Source organism: Fundulus heteroclitus, chromosome 21 (genome assembly GCF_011125445.2).
Source record: "Fundulus heteroclitus isolate FHET01 chromosome 21, MU-UCD_Fhet_4.1, whole genome shotgun sequence".
Classification (NCBI taxonomy): domain Eukaryota; kingdom Metazoa; phylum Chordata; class Actinopteri; order Cyprinodontiformes; family Fundulidae; genus Fundulus; species Fundulus heteroclitus.
Window position 1 is genome coordinate 20,449,890 of NC_046381.1, and position 22,506 is coordinate 20,472,395.

The window sequence follows — 22,506 nt, forward strand, 5'->3', positions numbered from 1 at the left end:
GGTTGTTCAAAAATATTATGTGCCTGAAGGACGTACGTGTAAAGTGGAGGGAAATGGACACATGCTTTTGCAGAGGTTTTGGAAATAAAAATCTTTAAAGTGTGGCTTGCATACATATTCAGCCCACATGAGTAACTACTTGTAAAACCAGCCTCTGCAGGACAGGAGACAGAGCTTTTTTTTTTTTTTGTTGTTGTTGTAGCTCCCAAACTCTGCAACTGTCTCGCTCTTACTGTAAGGATAGCTTGTAACGTGAAGGACTTTTGTCCATTTAAAAAAACAACAATGTCTTGTTTAGCTTGGCTTTTAACACTAGCTGAACAGAAATATCAGACTGCTCTTATTATTAGCATTTTATCTTACTTACTGGTTTTATCCATTTCTTTTTGTCCTATTTGTTTAATTGTAGACATTTCCATCTTAATGATATTTGTTTTTGACTTTTAAATCTATGGACCTCAGACATTTAAATTCCTCCATAAATAAAGGTTGATTAATCGATTGTGGCAGCAAGCATTAAGGGGTGTGTCTCGACCAGCATTCCGCATTTAAAGGCTGCATTGCGTTGCCCATTTTCTTCGCAAATCAGCTCAAACTCAGATTAGTTGGAGACGTTGAAAATAGAGCAGTCTTGTCACTGATTCTCATTTGGATTTAGATGGGGTATTCGGGCCATTCTGCGCTCTGAACTATAACCATTGGATTGTAGCTCCAGCAGTATATTTAGGGCTGTCATGCCGCAGAAGGATAAACCTCTATTATGACGTCTTTTGCAACATATATATCAGTTTTTCCTTCCAGGATTTTCCTGTGTTTAGTTCCATCCATCTACACGTCAACCCTGACCAGGTTCATTTTGCCTGTTGAAGAAAAGCATCCCCAGAGCGTGATGATGCCTCCTCCTGGTCTCACCATGGGCATGGTGTGTTCGCGGTGGCGTGCAGTGTTATTTTTGTTTCCCATGAAACATTTTGCTCTTAGGACAAACCATGTTGACTCACCTGAGCAGTACACCACATTCCACATTTTCTGAGTTCTTCACATGGCAAGTGGCCATCTACAATAAGGCCCACTAGTCATTGGTCTCAGAAATTAGTTTTTTTTTATTTGCCATTTTTACACAAGGACCAGATTTGTGGTTTGCTTGGCTAATAAGTGTCCTGTTGACAGATTCTACCACCTGAGCTGAGGAGCTCTGCAGCTCCCCCAGAGTTACAATGAGTTACTTGGCTGGTCCTGTATTAAATCCTTATCTGCCCTCTCTGCCACTTAAGGTTCACAGTCATATGTTGTTTAATCAAACCTCTGAGGTCTTCGCAGAGCGCCTGTATTTATAACGAGACAAATTCAAACCGAGGAGAACTCCTAAAGCAGTTGGCTGAACTGGATTTCATTTAGGGGAATCCGAGTGAAGGGGCTAAAAGAGTAAGAATGCCACACCTTTCTTGTAAGAAATATTTTGCAACCTTCTTTTCTATCCATTCCACAATCGTGTGCTATTTTGTGTTTGTCCATGATGTAACATCTAGTTAAAATAGAATGACGTATGTAGCTCTAGCACATCAAAATGTGAAACAAACAAACAAAAAAGCAATGCAAGGTACAAATGAATAGGTATAAATGAAAAGGAGTTCTAACATGCATCTTTTGCCAAATAAAGGAATCATAAAGGAAACACATCGTTCCAGTATTTCAATTTTACTACTTACTGAATAGAGAGAAGACAATATTATCTAATGTTCTGAAATTTCACAGATGAGACGGCTTTGAAACATAGCGTAGGCCACATTCTAGTAAAAAAAAAAGGGAAATACACACAGTAGAGAAAGTTGGGCTTTTACTCAAGTTCCTGTTGAAGACTCAGATAAAGTGCATCAAAAATGGGTTGGGATTAATGTTGATTAAAAAAAACAAAACAAACACAAAACCAAAGTACATGAATTGATTTAATCCTAAAGACAGTCATACCTAAATAATCCACTTCGTAACCATCCTGCACTGGTCTGTCCACAGTAACACTATGAGGGTAATCATGTGCAACATTATAAAAAAGTACATTCATAACACTTTGTTACGAGTGCACTGATAAACCTTCAGGTGAAAATAAGGAACGCAGTATGACACCATCCGCTCTGTATCCGGACAGGTTCCGACTAGCCTGAGTTTCCTGAGATTGCGCTTTCAAATACTGCTGTGTGAAACAATTACTCCCAACTTTAATTGGCCTGTTTGTAGTCACACAGAACAGCCTAACAGAGCAGATTTCGCAACATTCCCAGCGCTGTTACTGATTTAATAACTTTACCATCCCTGCCAGATCAGCTTTTAGCATACTGGTGAGCGCGTTTCCATGCAAAACAACCGAGAAAGACGTTGCGATATCTGGCCTAACACTAAGCATAATCGCAGCCTACAACAACAACAAAAAAAGTATGTGTGTGTATGTGTGTAGGGGGGTGAGGGGGGGGGGGGGGGGTGGAGGGGTTGAAACTGTTTTTGATGCCAGCAGCGGCTTGGAGTCAGTAATGAGGATGTTGATTTTTGTTCTGATTATAGAATTGCTGGTCTGTTTGTTGTTCTGTCTCAGCTGTGTCCATCCCTCCTGCTGAGCTACATGGACACCAACTGCCTACATGTCAATTAAAATTAGTCGCCATCCAATTAGTCACACTACTCACACTTGGAGCAGGAAATGCTCCCCACAATAAGAGATCAAACTCAGACCTCTGACAATAGGACCATAGGTCCTTATTAGATATTTCAAAGTGGTAATATAGTAATACAAAACAACAACAATACATACTATGATGAGCCAACAGCCGTTAGAAACAATCAAGCACACTTTTACATTTGCTATGCTACAGTTTACCTGGGAAGTAGCTCACAGCTCAGATGTGTTTTTGTTTCACTTTTCATCCGCTTTCCCCTAACATCTTCACTTGAAGCGGTCGCACGTGATGTGTTGCCGGCTTCGCATGAGCGTCCTCTTCCACCCTTCATTTCAATGTACAAACTCAAGGGAAGCGTCTCTAGTCTCTCTTACATACCGCAATTTCGAGATGCACTCAAAAGAGCAGCAGAAACAACTTGTACGTCTTCAAACCCTCTTAGCCAAAATGCTAAAATCTGAGCACTCCCATTATACATAATTTAGGGGAATCTATATTCATAGAAGTGCGGGGCGTGTTGTGCTCAATGGAGTAAAACGCCCCTGTGTGGCTAATGGAATGGCCTGAGTTGCGTGATTGAGTGAAATGTGCTGGAAAGATTGGGAGGAATTTTAGTGCAGATAAATAAAGAGGAGATTCTGCCTTTTACTGGGCGTCAGCATTAATGCAGCATCTCCCCAGGTGATCAACACATTCAAATGGAGAGTTGGTGAGATGGAGAGGGGAAGTGATGGGGGAGACAAAAAGAGGAAGAATGGGGAGGAAGTATTAGAAAGTACAGAGAGAATGAGAAGGAGAGGACACTTTAAGAAATAGCCTGCTTCAATCAACTCCACATGCACGACCGCTATAGTATGGCATCTCATATATCATTATGATGTTACCATTGGAGGGTTCAAAGGAAGAAAAAAAAAAAAGGAGGGAGAATGGGTCTTTGCGAATTCAAAGTCAAAATAACCAAGGGACATTATGAAGCCTCAGTAGATGACTGGAAAAGGCCTGGAATAGCCAAGTGCATTTCTTCTTTCCCCCCTCTTTTTACCATCTATAATTTTACATCAGTGTGAGCAAGCAGCTCTTTCTTTTCACCTCCCACTTTCAACATCCATTATGTTTGGAAAGATGCAAAGTGAATATTTCAATTGGACTGCAATGGCCAGTCAGCACTGCTTTGAACCCCACTCTGCTCTTTGAGGGGCTCCATTGTTCCTGATTTGCTGCCTTGATTTGCCTGCCTGTGGATAATGGCAAGGAGCCTTAGCCTGACCTGCTTCCATCAGTCTATACACAGTATCATTATCATGGGTTTGATATTTGACACTCTGGGCTTTTTATTTACATCCACAAGAAGGGGATGCAAATTTGAATTTATTATAGAATTTCTCTAATCCACACAGACCAAAACCCTTACAGTGTAGGCTGAAATTTACTCATGCGCCTCCACCAGAGGTGGCAAAAATATTCACATTTACTACTCAGCTAGAGATAGAGATACTAGGGTTATACATTGCTTCTGTAAAAGTTGACGTATGAGCTAGGGTTTTGTATTCAAGCAAAAGTATGAAAGCAGAGACATGCTGTCAATGACCTTTTTTGGAATGTAAATGTACATCCAAGCTTAGCTGCAGGAATCTATGTGAGGGCAACAGATGCAAGAAAAAAACAAACAAACTACTAATCCTTTATAATAATGTACGGTGTTTAGTTTTATAGCTGGTGGCAACAATGTCAAATTTAATTTTGTATCCAACTATGATGAAAAATGCTTTCCAGATACAGCTAGATATGTTCAAGAGTCTGCTCCACCTGGCCACCACCCTCCTCCCTATGCCTACATTGGCATATGTTGCCCCCATTATCCAGTCTGTTACAGATAGCTTCATGCTAAGCTACATACAACTATGTTCTTCTTCTTCTTCTTCTATGTTTTCTTCTTCTTCTTAAAGGTGAACAGTGCAAGTATTGAAGTTAAATATTATTTTATATTTTCTTTCCTACACTTGCCCTTACAATTTCCCAACGTGTAAAATGGTTGGATCGGTCAGTTCATGAGAGAGGGATTCAGGCCGAATCCTCTGGGCGTGCCCCGTAGGTGTGACACGCTGCATTCTCTCGTTCGCCTGGCCACTTTATTGAGTCGTAGTCGACGCCGTTAGCGAGAGAACATGGGCTAACTTCAACATTTATAGCTTTCTTACCTCTAAACAAAAGACCTTTGCAGTAGCAGCGGCAGACGCTTTTTCCTCTTCTCCCGTGAACGTGCATAACACTGGTGTCGTTTCAACTTGTCGCCAGAGGGGGCAGATGTCTGCAAAAATCCTGGAACTTACGTCATGCTCCTTTAAGTTTTATTGGGGCAGTTGGTAAACAACTCGATGCAGTACTGCCTCCAAATGCAATCAGATTCCATTAATATTTAATACTGGATTGGACATCACATGACTACATGACTGCTATACACTGAGTCAGGGCTGCTGCAGAGGCGGAAGTAGCATCCGAAGTACACACAACTGGTATTTTTTTAAAGGCCAATAAACTTTTTTAAGTAGACTGACACATTGCTTTGACAGTTTGACGTCAATGTAACTGAAATCTAATTGACAAGAAATGTAATTTGTAAAAAAAAACCTCTAGGACAATAAGTGATATACACAGGTATGCCATGAAAAGTAATACAGTGTTTAACATACTAAGACAATACATTTTATCTGGTTAAATGAGTTAAACAAAAATAATAAGAAGATTATCAATATTCATCTATAATATTTTTTAGTGAAGTTCATTAATGGTACACAGAATCTCATTTTCTGGAAATTTTAGCAAAAAAAAAACAAAAGTGTTTTAAACCAGTAGTGCTGCATATGCTCTGCTAATGCTTTGGCTTGACAACACTGGTGTTTATGTCTTACTTCCTCAATTACAAATAGATATAAATTTACAGTTGACCCGAGCTTTTTAATTTTTGTATTCCCTCCCTGTCTGCTCCTTTCACCTTCAGCTGTCTCTCTGTGTGTTTCTACGCTGCTGTAACAGCTAGGGGGCGAGGGGGTGTCTGCCCTCAGTCTGGGAGCTTCAGTGAGACGGACACCCAACCGGACTGAGACGATTGGACTCCGTGTATTTTTTTATTTTTTCAAAATCAAGCGGGACACGGACCGAGCCTGTGGTTTCACACCTCGGCGATAGCTTAGCCAGCCAGGTCTTCGGGAGCACTGTGACACAAAGGGAAATGTCACGATGGCCAGCCGGCCACTGAAACCCTCTTTTATCAGCCTATACCAGTTTAACAAAGTTTCAACTTCAAGACCAGAAACCAGCAAACTGTGATACAATAATGCAGCTTGAGCTGTTAAAAATAAATTGACAGCATGAGGTTCTTTATAGCACAGTAGGGTTATAGTGTCAACACTATAATTGCAGCCTTCCCACAACGCCTATGGATTTATGTTTAGGGAGAGTACATATTTATATGTAACGCAGCATCGACAATTTTCTCATCTTTATTTTGAGCCGTATTTTTTTTTTTTTTGACAAATGTGTGCTCATTCCACATTAGAAGAGCATGGTTCTGTTGACAAGATTCAATGCACAGCAAGGCGCCTGTTTGAGCATGTCACTGTCTATAGAGGCAAATAGGGGATGCCCTATCCAGTGACATATATCAATGTCAAATTCCCTGTGTCCCAGGGGTGCTATCTATCTGGATATATTTTTTTTAGATTATTCTTTAAAAATAATGAACAAAAACAAGCTGAAATAAAATAGAAGTAATGAGTCAATTTTCAAAATGTCAAGAGCAGAAAATACAGATAATTACTTGAAACTGTAAGGAGTAGAAGCAAAATCTGGCTAAAACAAAATTATTACTCCAGTGAAATATAAATAATCAGAATTTCTACTTAAGTAAAATAACAAAGCATGTGCACTTTGTTGCTTGACATCTGTAGCCTACACTAATATTTGAATAAAAAGTCCTTAGCAAGCTACACCTTGAGCTTAAATATTTTTTTTTGCAATTATGAAACATCTGACATGATTCTGATTCTATAGTTGATCAAGCATTTTTGCAAATGTGATGAAATTGGTTGGCGTCATGCTTACAGAGCTGTTAAGCATGATCCACTTATTTATTATGTGACTGAAGCTGGGACTTTTGAAGGTTCTTCCAGAAGCTTAATCTCAGCATGATGTATGTTTGAGATTATTATATTTAGAGATTAATATATTATTATATTATATTATACAACTTTCTACTACCTAGCAAGAGATTTGAGCTAAAGTTGGAAAAAAAAAAATACAAATAGTCCTCCTGTGTCATTAATCTTAGTTCATTGTGGTGATGCAAAACACACATGATTGTGGACAGTGAGAGTGGATCCTACGGCTCCAGCGTCTTCAGGTTTGCAGAAGTTTTGAACCTTGGTGGTTCCTGGGTTGTTCTCAGATATCCTAACAGCCCTCATCTGAGGTTGGCAGGTTGGATCTTATTATAGACCTTCCCAAAATGGTGACATGTTTTGATAACTTATTTGAGTCTTAAAGGCAGAGTGAACAATTTTTCCGGAAATGTAGGTAAGAAACGCCCAAGTCCCTTTTTTTTTTAAAATAACTAGAGATGCGCACGACCAAGGCAGTCATATGCTGAGGAATCATTCCACTCTATAACAAGAACAGTTCATATAGACAATTAAAAGACCCAAATCAATGACATTCTTGCCCATGATGAATGTATGTAAACATCTGATAGCAACTATATAAAGACCTGAAACTATTCTGTAACCGTAGAGTTCAAAAATGATACCCCAGCCAGTAGCTCAGCAATATCTCTAGGTGTTAACACCTAGAGATATTCAATCTCTAGGTGTTAATTGCAAAGAAAGCCAGCTCTGGAACATGAAAGCCGGTTGTTTTTAAAGAAGCTCCTTTAACAGCGTTGTTCATACTCAGTCCTTAGTCTCGTCAGTCAAAGACAGGCACAACAAATTAGTGAAGAGGCTATTTAGCGCACAGATCAGTTTCTTCTTCATCTTTTTAAGTGTCCAACATAACCTTTTGGCGGTGAAGCAGAATGATGTGCATGTTTGCTGAATGCCTCTCAGATTTTTTTAATAGAAGGCATCTGTTTAACTCTGTGTGGTGTGTTTAGTCGAGTCAAGCACGTCGTCAAAAAGACACTCTTATTTTGTCAATGAAAGAGCATAATTCTATTTCTTATGATCAAAGCCACCGAGTCTTTTATCTAGAGTATACTGACTGTAATGACTGCCTCAATAGAGGTAGTGAACACCGTTATTTTACTAATAGCAACGGTTTGATCTTAGACTTCGGTTCTTATTTTGCATTCATTACCACAACAACCTGAAACATATAGTGATCTAATATACTGTGTATGGCAACATATTTATCTTGATAAACTGCCTTGCAAAAGTATTTATACCCCTTAAGGTTTTTCATATTTTGCCACCAACTTAATTTGGATTTTACAAGAGAAGGTGGAGGAGATAAAAAAAAGGTGGTTTTAAAAAGAATCACAAATAAAAATTAGAAGAGTGCTGTGACTTTGTACTGATTGTATAATTTGCAAAAACATCTTTGACTGCAATTAAAGGTGCAAGTCTATTGTGCCATGTCTGTACCAGCTTTGCACATCAAGAGAATACCTTTATTGACTCACAATGGGGAAATCTGAGTGGGATAGTGGCAAACAGAAGTCAGGATACACCAAACTTACACACTAGAGTGGGAAGCTAATTTAACATTAAGTTGCAAAGCACAAGAGAATACATTTCTCAGAAAGGGGTAAAATATTGCACACATATCAACGGTAAGGTATATTCAGGTAAAAATGCAGACAATGCATAAAAATGCAATATTTAAGTTAAATAGAGGAAAGGCAGCGGCTGATATACAGAATTATGGGAGAAAACAATGCAATGTGCATGACTGTACAAGCAAACACCTTGGAGGAGCTAAAATGTGTACAAATGGACATTATAGCTTCTGAGAATACTAAAAATGATTCTTTATCAAGAAGCTGTAGAACCATTAGCATGTCTGTGTACACGGTTACTGTTTCTGTTGCGCGTGGATGGAGAGCCAACATGAACGTTAGTTTTCAAGTCTCGCCACAGACTTGAATTGGATTAAGCTTTGCACATTGACGGGGTCATTCTGACACTCCATTGTACAGCTGGCTTTATGCTGAGGCTTGTTTTGTTTTTTTACTCTTTTTCTGGGTTTTCGCAGCACTGGTGGCTCATTTTTCGCACAGTAAGCTGACAGCAAAGGGGGTTTGAGAGAGAGGGGGGAAGACATGCGGTAAAGGACCTCAGGCCGCAATCAAACCCAGGTCAGGGTTTCAGTCTTTGGAGCCTCCAACAGATTTTCCTCCAGGCATGTCCCGTATTTAGCCCCATCAAAGTCCTAATCAGCTCTGCTCACTGTTAATGGTCTGCTGAAAAAATAGCATGCCCACAGCATGATGCTGCCTCCTCCTTGTTTCACACGCTGTATTCAGAGTCCTGTGCACTGTAGGTCTTGTCACACAGGGGAAAGAGTTCAGCTTGTGTGTGATCTGACCAGAACACCATGTCTCACATGGTTGCCGCGTCTCCTACATGTCTTATTGGAAACTGCAAATAGAAGTTCTTATGGCTTTCTTTCTTCTTGCCACTCTCGCAGAAAGTCCAGCTTTCTCAAGTGTCTGACTAAGAGTTGTTCTACTGACAGATTCAGCTACCTGTGCTTTGAAACCATGTAAAATTCATAAAACATGACAAAGTTTCAGGGATGCCAATACTTTTTCAGTGCACTGTGCTTTTTTTTTTAACTTTACTCCTTGTACATATTAAATAAGATTTATTCTGCAATATTTGATATGTGCGTCTGTAACAATCATATGGAAAAACTACACACAGCAATGAAAACTTCTTTATTTTCTTTATTCCCCTCCCCACAAATAACCTTTCCATTTAGCTGTATGCATTTAGCATCGCTGCAAATCTCGCCCCGGAGGTGATCATTGAGCTGCTTCACTTTTATTTACACGTTTGATTGTCTGGCTGAGCTCCTAAAACAACAGCAACCGAGCTCGCGCGTCTTGTTCCGTCCCTCCTGCAGCTAACCTTAAGACAACTTTAGTGCAGCACGAGTAAAGAGTAAACGCAGAGAAACATTCGCTCAAGTGTCTGGTCTCCTCCCAGATACAAATGAACAATTTGTTTTCCATTTCTCTCCAAACCTTCATCTCAGCCTTCCTGCTTTGAAGTGAGGGGTGAAATGGGAGGAGAAGCGCAGGGAAGAGAGGGGGGCCTGCAGATTGAACGATACTGTGTTTGTCTTCAAAGAGTCCCAGCTTGCTTACAAATGCACTGGCAAGTACAACACCTTCAAGGTGAAATTGATAAATCTGGCGGGGGGGCTCTTTCATGGCAATAATAAGCAGAAGTTGTAGAAAAAGATGCATGGATTTTTTTTTTTTAGATGCAAATGTTGTCAAACACCACCAGGCAAAGACTAAATTGAACTGTGCCAAGCAGATAAGAATATAGTGAGAACGCACGGAGGTACATAATTAGATTCATGAACTATATCCACCTGAGTCTGGCATAGCCTAATCATAGCTTGTACAGTGTTTCATACTTACACTTAAAACATCCGCTGTTGCCCTTTGATCATGCCCAAAGTTGGCCATCTTCGCTGAAATTCCCGTTTCAGGAGTGGCCACAACACGCTTCTTTACATATCAAACACACGATCTGATTGTAGCCATTGAGACAGAAGCTTTCTCCGGGCAAAGACAGAGAGCAAACAAACAAGCCATGAGGGGAGAAGGCAGGAAGACAAAGGGAAAAGAGAGGAAACTCATCAGTTGTCCCTCTGCCAGATGACATCCTTTGTACTCCCTCTGTCATTTCTGTCTCATCTACTGGGATGGACAGAATCTTCTTTCTCTCTCTCTCTCTGCTGCTCTTTGGGATGACTGCTTCACTGAAGTCCCTGGAGACACCTTTTTTCCCCCTCTGTCTCTCGCTCCTCTCTTGCTTTCAGTGGCTGCTATTTTCCTGAAACTTTATGAATTAGTCACAAACCTCTTTTTCCCCTTCTTCGCCACTTCACTTACTTTTTCATCTCCTAGCCTGGACACAAATTCAACACCTGCCTTGAAACCCGCTGTCCATCTTTGTCCATCAGTCTGTCTGTTGCTTCCTTACTGCCCTCCTTTTTATTTTTTCTACCTTTTTTTCCCCCCTCAATTCCTTAAAAAAAAACAACTCACCAGGACCATGATCTTTACTATGTTTTCTCTGTCTGTCTGTCTCTCTCTGTGGTTCGCCCTATATGCAGTCCTCCCATGTAAATAAAGACAAAGGGGAAAACAGAAAGATAGATTTCAAGAAGAAAAAGTTTTTGCTCTCGCAATCATAAATGAAATGCAGCTGTAGATTGAATGGTCTCACGACTCCCTGCTGTCTGCGCCCCCACCTTCCTCCCACTACCTTTAAGATTGGGCCGACACAGGGGGGGGGTGGTGGTGTGTTGCACGTGTGTTTGTGTGTGTCCAACTCCTTTGTGGCCGCTCTCCTGAACCCGAACCCCTGCCTGCACGCGGGGGAAACGGTGGACTGTGGCAACGACAGGGCAGTTTTACAGTGAACCGGGCTGAATGTTAAACTTATATTTAATGTATGACATTTCACACAAATCATCCCACCACAGACATGACCCTGGGGTATTCCGCAGATTGCTTTTTCAGTGCCTCAGCAACTGTGGAATTATTCGTCCCAGTGAGAAAGGCGGAAAGAGGCGAGGAGAGAGAGAGAGAGAGAGAGGGGGGGGGGGGGCAGCCTTTGAGTTTGGCGAAATGATCGCCCTCTCGCTGCTCTGGCCATCCCAAACTGGAAGCTCTCCCTCCTCGCTTTTTCTCTGTGATATCATGATCGCAGGGCCGTGCCAAATTGAAAACATCTTGGCAGTCTGGAGGCTGTATGAAATAACCATATATTATGTGTAGTATAACACCCGATTGGATGGCTAAACAGTTATGCTGTTTTGCAGACTCAAAGGATTCCTTGTGCCCCTCTCAAGCCGACACCCACTCATTTAAATGTGAAAAATCTTCGGAGCAGAGGGTGGAAATTATCTCTGATTGGTAAATTGGAGTTGGATTTGCACCCGATACCCCCCGCCACAGAACGCCAAACCCGACAAAGACGTACGTAAACCCCACCACCTGGACATCTGGATTGAGAAAATTTATTTGTGCAACTTTGTTCTACGAGGCACTTGAGCAACAACATGGTATGAAAAAAAAAAGGGGGGGGGTGAGATAGGTTGTGGATATGGAATAAGAGTGTACCCTGATGTCCCCCCTAGATATAAACACAGATTTTTCCCCCCTTGTTCTTGTTTTTTTTTTTTTTTTTTTTTTTTTTACCACTATCAATTTTTTAAATCGCTTGCAACTGCAAAGATAAAATTGGACCTTTTCCTGCGTGCTTGTTGGCTCAACCCTGTAAGACGGTATATATGTTCTAACAGATTTGACAGCTGGGTCATCCATTTTATTTGAGGGGACATTTTTTACAATTTAAGGTTAGATAGGAGAGGCACACCGTCCACTACATCAGCGTCACTCTCTGTTTTCAAGGTTAGATGGAGGGTATGAGCATCGGAGCCTTGCTACCCATAACTCTGGACATAATCCACACATTACCGCGCACGTCGCACCCTTTTTTCGTGCATGCGCTCACTGAAAGGTATGACTTGGGATCCAACACGCCCCCGTGAATTTGAAGTCACCCTATTTGGAAAAAAAAAAAGAGTCCATCTGTGTCTGATTTAATCTCACCTGTTCCGAGAAGGCTTCAGAGATTCACATTAGTGAACACAGACAGTGTCGTGAAGACCGAGGAACACGGCCGAGGGATCAGGGTAGGAGTTTTTAAAAAGTTTTGTCTAGTTAGACTATCAAGCAACATCCCAAGCCTGGAAGGTGTCAAAGAGTATTGTTTAGACCGACATTCAAGATGGACGACAGCGGCAAAATCTGCACACCTACCAATACATGACCGTCTACCTAAGCGGAAAAGGCTGGACAAGGAGAACATTAATTAGACAAGTGGCCAAGAGAACCATGGTAACTGTGGAGGAGCTGCAGAGCTCCACAGCTCAGATGGGAGAATCTTTGAACAGGGCTGGTGTTAATTGACCTTATGTCTGGCTCTATGGAAGAGTGGCAGAAAGGCAAAAGAAGCCCTGATTGCAGTTAACCGCAAGGAGGTGTTCTGGTCAGATCAGAGATCAAACCGTAAATATTTGGCCTTAATGCGAAACACCACGTGTGGAGAAAGACACTGGACATCACTTTGGGGCTTTCTTTTCTTCAGCAGGGAGCGGGTGGCTGGTCAGATACTGTGCAAAGATTGATGGCGCTAAATCCAGGCTAATCCTAGAGGAAAAAAATGCTACAGTTTACCAAAGCGTTGCGATTGGCTAAGAAGTTAACCTTCCAGTTGAGCAATGAGACGAAACATAAAGTTAGAAATATAACGGGATTGTTTAATCACAGCATCGCATGTGTTAGATTGGCCCAGTCAGAGTCTAGACCTAAAGCGGACTGATTTGTTGAGGCAAGATTTGAAAATTGCTGTACACAGATGCTTTGTAACCATTCCAACTGAGCTTGAGCTGTTGAGCTCCTGCAAAGAGGAATGGGTCTTTTGATGTGCAAAGGTGGCACAGACATACCCACAAAGACTTGCAGCAAAGTTTTAGAAAGCCATAGCCTCAGTTTTTGTTCCACTTGACAATTATGTGCTACATTCTGTTGTCCTGTCAAACAACATTCCTAAAAATAATCAGAATTCAAGTTAGCAGTTCTAACTTGACAAAACGTGAAAAGATTTAAGGGATGTGAATACTTCAGTAAGACTGTGCATTGTGAACTGATGAGACACCAAGTTGGATAAAAGGGATTACAAATTGTGTTTCATGCCTAATAAGGGAGAATTATTTGCTAGAGCTAAGATTAATAGCAGGCTAAATATTAGAGAAACAGTAGGAAAAGACCATCACTAACTCTATGGTCCATCTAAACGGCACACAAGCACCTAAAGAAACACATAACAGTCACGGCCAGAAAATGTTGAGAAAAACAATTACCGACAGTAATGGCCTATTTTGCATTCCGGCTTAATTTAAGGGTAAAACATACAAGTCCGTGTGTTGGGTGTGTGTGCGTGTGTGTATGCGTGTATTTTAGATGCACTACTTATGATAAACAACTGAGATAAGAGGATTTGAATTTCAGTATTGTGTCTAATTATGAAGGATCATTTGATACAACTAACAATGTCAGCATTGTAAACATTACGGCAAGATAAAAAAGAATATCATATAATGTGTTAAGTCCCCCTGCGCCACACTCTGCGCACATAAACACACACACACACTAAGTCACAACCACAGTCAACAGCATAATTATCAGTTTCCCCACAGGGCGTTAGGAAACCTGTTCCTAATTGGAACCCAGTTGGGACTTTACATGGATTAAAATACATGAAGCTTCTGCAACAGGAAAACACACACACACACGCACATACACACGCACACACACATAAAAACACACCATCCCCTTGAGTTCCATGTTTTCCCCCCAAATTTTTATTTACGCTAAGTCTTGCATGATCCCCATTGTCTCGCTCCACACGGGTCGAGCACAACAATTGGAGTCTCCAAAGCACAATTACGGCACTATTTTCCCCTTGTTGTGTATTCTGTTTTTCCTTATTTTTGTTCCATTTCCCTGACTTAAGCTGTTGTCTAATGGACAGCACCGTGACAGAGGGGAGTTTGGTATCAGATTGAAGCCGGTTGCCCTTTTTGCCAATTTGCGAGCAGCCTCCTCTGTACTTGTAAGAGGGCCAATTAGCTGACCGTCTGACAGAGGCTCTCTGACTGTGGCCATTAAAACGCACACTCAGAGGCACATACGCATACAGAGAAAGTGTGGAGAGACACACACACACACACACACATACACACACGTGCACGCGTTAGGGTGTACACACACACACATACACACACGGGGTTCGGCGCTGCCTCAGACTGTCCATCTTAATCTGCTTCTTTTTATTCTTTATTTTTGATAAAACGCGGGCCCGGACCTCACCCCTAACCTACGTCTCGCTAGGAGAACGAGCGCACGCTTACACGCGGCTCCTTCATTTTCCTCACCCAAAAAAAAACCAAAAAAAAAAAAAAAAAAACGCCATGCTCCTTGACCTCTTTCAACTCCTTCCCATCTTCACCTGTTCCCCCTCCAGCATCCTCTTCTTCACCTCCTTCCGAACATTTCCTCTCCCTTTTTCCCTCTCCATTTAATCTCCCTTTTCTTTCACCCTCACCTCCATTTCCCTTACCTTCCATCTCCACCGGAGCCTCTACCCTCCTCTCATCCTCTCCGACCATCTTCATCCATAAACAACCATCCTCTCCATCTGACTCCCTGCCATTAGTCCGACTCCTTTCATCTTCTCTTGCCGCTTTTTACTTAAACTCATCTTTACCGCATCTATTTGGAGTATTGGTCTGTGTCAGAAATAAATAAATATATATATATATATATATATATATATTTTTTTTCTTCACTTTTCAGCAGTGCTCGGCTGTATTTTTCACCCCGTGTCCACCTGCCGTTGGAAACATTAGGTGTTTAAAAGGAGTGTTTTGCCTCAGTTGACGAGCTTCATCCTGCATCAAAACCATGATTTACTACAAACAACCCCAAAAATATATAATAATAAAACTATTGAAAATGAACGAAAAATACAATAATAGCTAAGCGAAATAATTAAAACTTGTTGAACTACTTATCTGCCCACACAACACACCCTAATTAGCCTCCTTGCGGAATCCCAACCTTGATGGCTCCTACCCACCTTGGTCCCGTTGTCCGTCAGAATGGTTTGTTTAAAGTCTTCGCTCCGGTCACACCCCCCTGTCTCCCGCCGCTGTCAGGTTCATGGGGTCTCCTACGAACACACAGGGCGGTTGTGATGGGGGGCAGCGATGACTATGTCAACAGCTTCCTGAGACTATAAACACACGAGGAACGGACACCTGCAGGCATCCATGCTTGGGCACTAGTATTTACCAAAAAAAAAGCTGACCGTATGAAATAAAAAAAAAAATATGAGGGAGCTGCAGTTTATGAAATACAAATACCTTATTTTTTGCATAAAACACAAGAGAAGTTAATTTGTTAATAAATAAATAAATGACTTAATGAAATATTTGGGAGTCAACATGTCGCTGTCTCCCTTGGACCCCCACCACCACCACCACAACACACACATTTATTTTAAGTTATGACAGAATAAACCCAACAAATACAATTTTTTTTTTTTTTAACTTTCTGCACTGCGTAAAATTTCTTGCATTGGAAATGCAGTCTGCATGACTATCTGTAATTATTTCTAATTAATTTCATCCATTTCTTATGAGACTGTCGGAATCCCAGAATTAACACAAAGGAACTTCCTGCTTCATTTCTCGTCGCAAAGATAATTATAAAGTTAAGAGGGTTTGCTAATTTAAAACTGTTATCTGCATGACATCAAATATACATCTTTGATCTCGCCCCCTTGTCCCCCGATGGTTAAACGCCTTTAATTAGATTCCCAAAAAATTAACTTCCTGTGAATAATTAACAGCGAGCTGCCTTTTTTTTTTTTTTGCTTGTATGTCGAGCGTATCTCGTGCTTCTGCTTAATTTATTCCAGAGACAAACAAACACTAGACTGTTCCATTGTGCATAAAATCCACCGGTTTCCTCTCAGAACAATGCAGTCCCTGTTGCAGCTGCATTCGGGCAAATACACACGGACGGTGCGATAGCTTTGTCGTCACATGCAAATACGACTCGCACTTGGAGCAATTTACCTAAATCTCGGAACGCCGTGAAGTGAAATCCTTAAGCATTGTGAAAAAAATTGGACAATGCACACACATGACCCACATGTGTTCTTGTGGATCAGGGGGAGGAGGGAGGGAGGGAGGGGTGGGGTGGTATATATCTCATTATATTCCTCTATAGCATATCAGCATCTCTCTGGGTGAATGTGTATACATACAGGGAGAAAGAGAAAGAGTCAGATGATTCATATTATCTTTATCACCCTGCCACAGAAGTTGACTCGCCTCCCCCCCTTTTTTTTCTTCCCCCTCCTACCTATTATGTAAAACTATGGATTACGTTTGGTATGCACATGAGTCCTGCATTCAGAGGTGGGCTTTTGTATGCATAGGTGCATGTTAGAGACTTTATTGTGTGCGCTTGAGAGGAAAAAGGGGGAATGGGGGTGTTATATACATCTATGCATGCATGTATGCATCCATGCAGAGACCCCCTTCATTTCTCTCTCTCCCTCTCTCTCTCTCTCTCTCTCTCCCCCCCATCTATCATGCATCCATAGGTCTATCAGCTTTGGGAATGAGGTGGGGGGGGGGGTGTTAGGGGCGAAGGGTGCATGAGGGTAGAGAGAAATAAATTTTGCTCCCCCCCTCCCTTTAAAAATGCACATACATTTCCATACATTGAAAAGGCAGTGAGGTGCGCACACCCTCGCTGCTGTATCCCCCAATATGGCCCCAGCACCGCAAAAGTACGCACACACATTCGAAAGCGCCAACCTACAGCAAAGATGAATGCATGTGTCCCGTTCAGTAGGTGTGGGTGAAAATCTACACCTTGCCATATTTATCTTCATAAGAGCAGAAGCTGTGTTTGTGCCTGTATAAACAGTGGCTGTGGATCTGGGTTCTACGTATTTGTTTTTTTTTTTCTGTGTGTGAGCTCAAAACTTAATTTTGTTCCCCTAAAAAAAAAAAAAACAACAACAACCCACTGACACATTGTATGAAAAACTAACAAAAAAGAATCTTAAAATGGATTTTTCTTGATTCCCCAAAATAATGAACATAAATACGTTGCACATACAGCAATTCAGTACCTCAAACGTCTCAGGGGTTTGCTAGCCTCTCCGATTTTACACTAAACCCGCCGTTCCCTAACTTCTCCCCTCTTACATTTTTTCAGAGCAAAATGAATTTGCTGATGCACATATTCCAAATAGTTTAGAGTCTATTTGCTGTCTGTCTTGTAGCAAGGCTTTAAGATGCTAAAACAACAGCCAAGACCTTTTCTCAAAAAACGCAGTCGAAACACCGAGCTCTTGTAGATAATGACAGCCTGTCGTGAGAGAGAAGAGCAACATGAGCGTGGTATTATTAAGCAGGACTAGTTTGTTCAGGAGAAGTGTTTTTGGCTTTTAAAAAGTTCCATTTTGCACTCCCCAGGCACTGCAAACGGGGTACCCCAGGGAAGTGTGTGTGTGTGCATGCATGGAGGGCAAATTTGTGTGTGTGTGTGCTAAAATATTCTGACTGAGCTGTCTAGCGGCTCACAGAGCAGGGAGATGTGTCCTGTCTCCTGCATTCAAATGTGAATGTTTTTTTTTTTTGGGGGGGGCTAAAAGTAAACAGATATGCTTGCTTGAACACACACATGAGAACGCATGTATGTGCGCACCTGCCGCCTCGTGCGTTCGTGCACGTGTGCCCGCAACAAGAGTACGGCGCGGATGCGAACCCGGGACATGTAAACACGAGAGTTGTAGCGCGTGTCTCCCCATCTGTTGTCCGTGTGTGTTTTAGCCTCTCGTGCCCATCAATCTTCACGCCAGAATATCTGCACTCCTTTGCCATGCTGACAAACGCAGCGGCGTCATTCAGTCAATATATATATATATATATATATATATATATATATATATATATATATATATATATATATATATATATATATATATATAAAGAATGTTTAAGGCAGTAGAGTCAACAAAAACAAAAACAAAAACAAAAAACTGGCCGTGGTGCCCTTTCACAGCCTCTGAAGGTACAGTTTTATATGGCCATATAAACCTCTGGAGGTCTACGTTCTCAGCTCACTCCTTAAGCTCTTTAATTCTGTTCTATATCCCACTTGCAGTATATGGGCTGTAATATAAGATAGCCCAAGACAATGAGCTGTCCAGTTGCCGAGGGGGTTAGCCGACATTGTGTTATGAGCGTGGAGGCAGGAGGAATAGGAAGAGGTCGAGTGAAGGGTAGGAGGGGGCCCTTCAAACAAAATATGACCCTTTAAAAGCCCCGTTTTTAGGGGCTGGAATCCTCCGAGCTACCATATTTCCTCCTCCTCTTCCCCGTCGCTGCCCCCGTTGTCCCTCTTACACTTTTCCTCACTTAATCCGTTCACACACAGATGTGTTGTCTGTCAAGACGGCGATGATAAATTAGCACGGGTGCTGCTGGTGAAATAGGAGCTGGTGTCTGAGGGCAGAGGGTGATAAAGTGGACAATGCCAGGGATGAACCGCTGATAGTTCAGCTGTGACTGTGGCGGTCTGGAGAAGCACTTTGGCTGAAACTGCGTTAGATTTTCTTGCCGAACGGTTACTACAGACACTACTCCTCACAAGGGGTTCTTTACGCGGTAAGAAGGGAGTGGAATCTTCTTCTCTTTCATTTGATTTCTGTTGTTTAATAAAACTTCTAAAGGCGAGATTAATGGCAGGGAACTGCTGCTGGGATCCAGTTACAAGTATTTATAATTTGAAATAAATAGCACTTTGGACTTTTTTTTTTGTTTATTTTGTTCAAACTTTTCGCAAGATAGCAGGAGACCTGTTTGAGATACTTGCGACTGTGTGTATGCTGTCTGCACGATCCTCGCTACCAACAAAACCTGAAGCATTGTGAAAACTGCTTCTATTTATGTTTGTGTGTTGGTAAAGAGGACTGAATTCATGCGTAGGTTTTTTTTTTTTTTTTTTGGGGGGGGGGGGGATTCTTTTACCTGCAGGCTTTGGGTGCTGTGCGCTTGTTTACGTCTGCGCTTGCGTTTGTGTGTGTACGGACATGTGTTTCTCATGAAGGCCCATGCCAGGCAAATTAATTCTCAGAAGTTGCGTGGCGGGGCCTCTCCATCTCTTTGAAATGGGGCATACTACTCCCTGTAATCAATAAGTCAAGCCATCTCGGCCGCATGTTGCAAACCCCCCCGGCACACAGATGAAGAAGCCCAATTTACTCATCATAAATTCTGATTCCCACAATAAATCTGAGAGAAGGTCCCACGATATCTGGGAATCTCAGGGGCATTCGAAAGGCCGACCGGCCCTCGCCTTGGCCGGGGTTTGCTTTGTTGATTAGAAATAACGATGGAAAAAAAAAAGTGTAGCCTAAATATATTGCATTTAAAAATGGAAATACCACGTGTTCTTTTCTGTGTTTTGTCTTTTTGTTTATTTTGACAAAAGACCCCTTTTTTCATCCTAGTGTTCACTCATAATCAAATCAATTCGGTGCCCCCCCTATCTCCTTGGAAACCACACTTCATGCATCACGGACGCTTTTGTCTACCTTTTGACAAAATTTCTTGGATCTGGGCATTTTCTAATGAACCTCGACATTCACCTCCAGACAAGTAGTGACGTGTGCGGGCCAGGCATGTGATGTTTGGGACATGCTAATCTAACGGACAAGCGCTGTCTCTCCTGCGTAAAGCCTCCCTGCTCAGAAGGCCCAAGTGCATGACAATGACCTCGGGAGGGGAACGTGTGGCAAAAAATAAAGTAAAAATGACACACCTATAGAAGCCGGGATGTTGAGGCAGCTCGCTGGACGGTGGTTTGGCTCATTTAAAGGGACAGGCCATGAGCAAAGGAGTAAAAGGAGGGAAACAGTTTACTCAAAACATCTGCGATATCTGTGTATTTGTGTTTGCGATAACAGCAAGAACAGCTGCCTGCGAAAACACAAGTGCTGTCATTGTATTTGTAGGCTATGCATGGCACAAAAAAATGATTTAACGCAGCGTGGCATCCTCAACACCAGTGGCGCTCTATCTATCTTCTTTTTGGCAAGGACTTCCTGCTCTCCGGAGCGCTTCCGTCAGCGCGCGACATTTATGAGTCTCCCATGAGCAGCGGCGCATGTTGCACAGATGACGAGGACGGCGTCAGCGCCGTGACAACAAAAATGCCAAATTGTGAGACACTGCACGTAAATTTTATTTATTTTTTTTCCCCAGAAAAGCAAAGCAAAAATTCAAACCGGAGCCCATCTCAGCTGATAAGAAGAGAAAATGCATGACAGGAGATGGTAAGAAGAGAAGACGGGATAAACTTCAACAGCGGAGCGCATTTGGATGCCGCAAAGTGGATGTGAAAAGAGTTTTCTGTGCGAGTCAATACGGCTGTCTTCATTTGTAAGTCAGAGTTAAGAACACTAATTCCTGACCTGTTAGTTACATCTGAGAACAGAGAGCTTTACGGGCTGCTAATCCATAAGTCTGCCGCTAAGTGGTTCATCAGCCAGAGCCTGAGATCTAATGTCACCAATTAAGATGCCTAAATGCCTGGCTAATTGAGCTCAAAGTGTAGTGTGTCTCTCACATGATCACACATGATTAACGAAGGCACACACACCTAGCTAATTCCGGGGAGTTCAGCGGAGAGGCTTGATGAGGAAAAAAACGGTTCTATGTTTGAGAGAGAACGCACTGTGACCGGCAAAACAATTTCCCCACACAGTTATATAATTTATTAGCAATAACTACCAACCACCTTTTGTGGTTAAAAGCTAAATCTGATCTGTTAAGGTAAAAAGATTAAAAATATGTTTGCAATTAAAGTCCTATTCAGTGTTGGTCATAAGTAAACAAATTGGCCACTGCCTGTCCTCAAAGTCTCAAGAAGTTGCAGAGTAATAGATGCTACAGCTTGATATTGACACACACTGTTTAAAAAAAAGTCTGTCATTAAAGGGGACATATTAGGCTTTTAAATCCTAACTTTTCACAATTAAATCATTCAGTTGTGGTCATTATAAAGTGTAACTCCAACGCTTTGGTTAGAATTCCTCGTTACTGTTGTCCCACAGGCCCTCTTTTGCCCTTGTTCTGAGGTACGTCTTAGAGCAACTTGTTTTGGTGCTGTCTCTTTAAATGTAAAGCAGGCACTTCACCTCCTCCAGGTCACAGTGCGTTCCACTCCAGCCTGTTTGTCAAGTTTTGTAGTTTGCTGGGGGGACAGCATAATGAATTGTGTGCGTAAATACACCTAACAACCCCAATATTTTCCCTTAGCTACTTATAGCTTTGGCGTCCTTCAGACTGGTCTACAAAATCGCAACGTAAAATAAAAATGGCAGATCGGTTAGCCAGAAGTCCATTTCCTTATTTAGCAGTTCAGCTGCATAATTATTCAATAAATGGAAACAGAAAACTGAACGGATTGAGAATTATGACCCAAACAGAATATAAATATATCAACGCATTACCTGTACAGACTACACTCAGCTTTTGTACATTCCTAGAAAATCAAAGTACACAACAAAATGTATTTAAAAGGCTAGAAAAAAGGGGATTTTTTCCCCCCCGTTTAAATCAGACTAAACTTTTCCTGTTTTAGGTCACTTTGGAGTAGCAAAGTTATTGCTATTTATTAAATGCTACATGAAGAAAAAATTTACCCTTTTTTCAATTTTGAATGATCAAACTCGGAGGAAAAAAAGGGGAATCCTACAACATTGCAAATGGGAAGTTGGTGGTGGTACAAGTGTTATATATGGACGCTTCAGTGCAGGGTTATGGTTTGGTGAGCTTCACAAAACAGATGGCACCATGAGTAAAGAATGTTATGTGGATACACTGAAGTAGCATCAGGTCAGGGACTTGATGCAATCTGGTGAGTTTTCTTAGAAATGTTTACCAG

At 41.7% G+C, this 22,506-nt stretch overlaps 1 long non-coding RNA gene across 1 annotated transcript in view; it reads left to right on the forward strand.

Annotated features, from left to right (window-relative positions):
- The window catches only part of LOC118556890, a 40,559-nt gene that overhangs the window by 8,032 nt on the left and 10,021 nt on the right, over nt 1–22,506 (forward strand). The gene's annotated exons all lie outside the window — the stretch shown is intronic.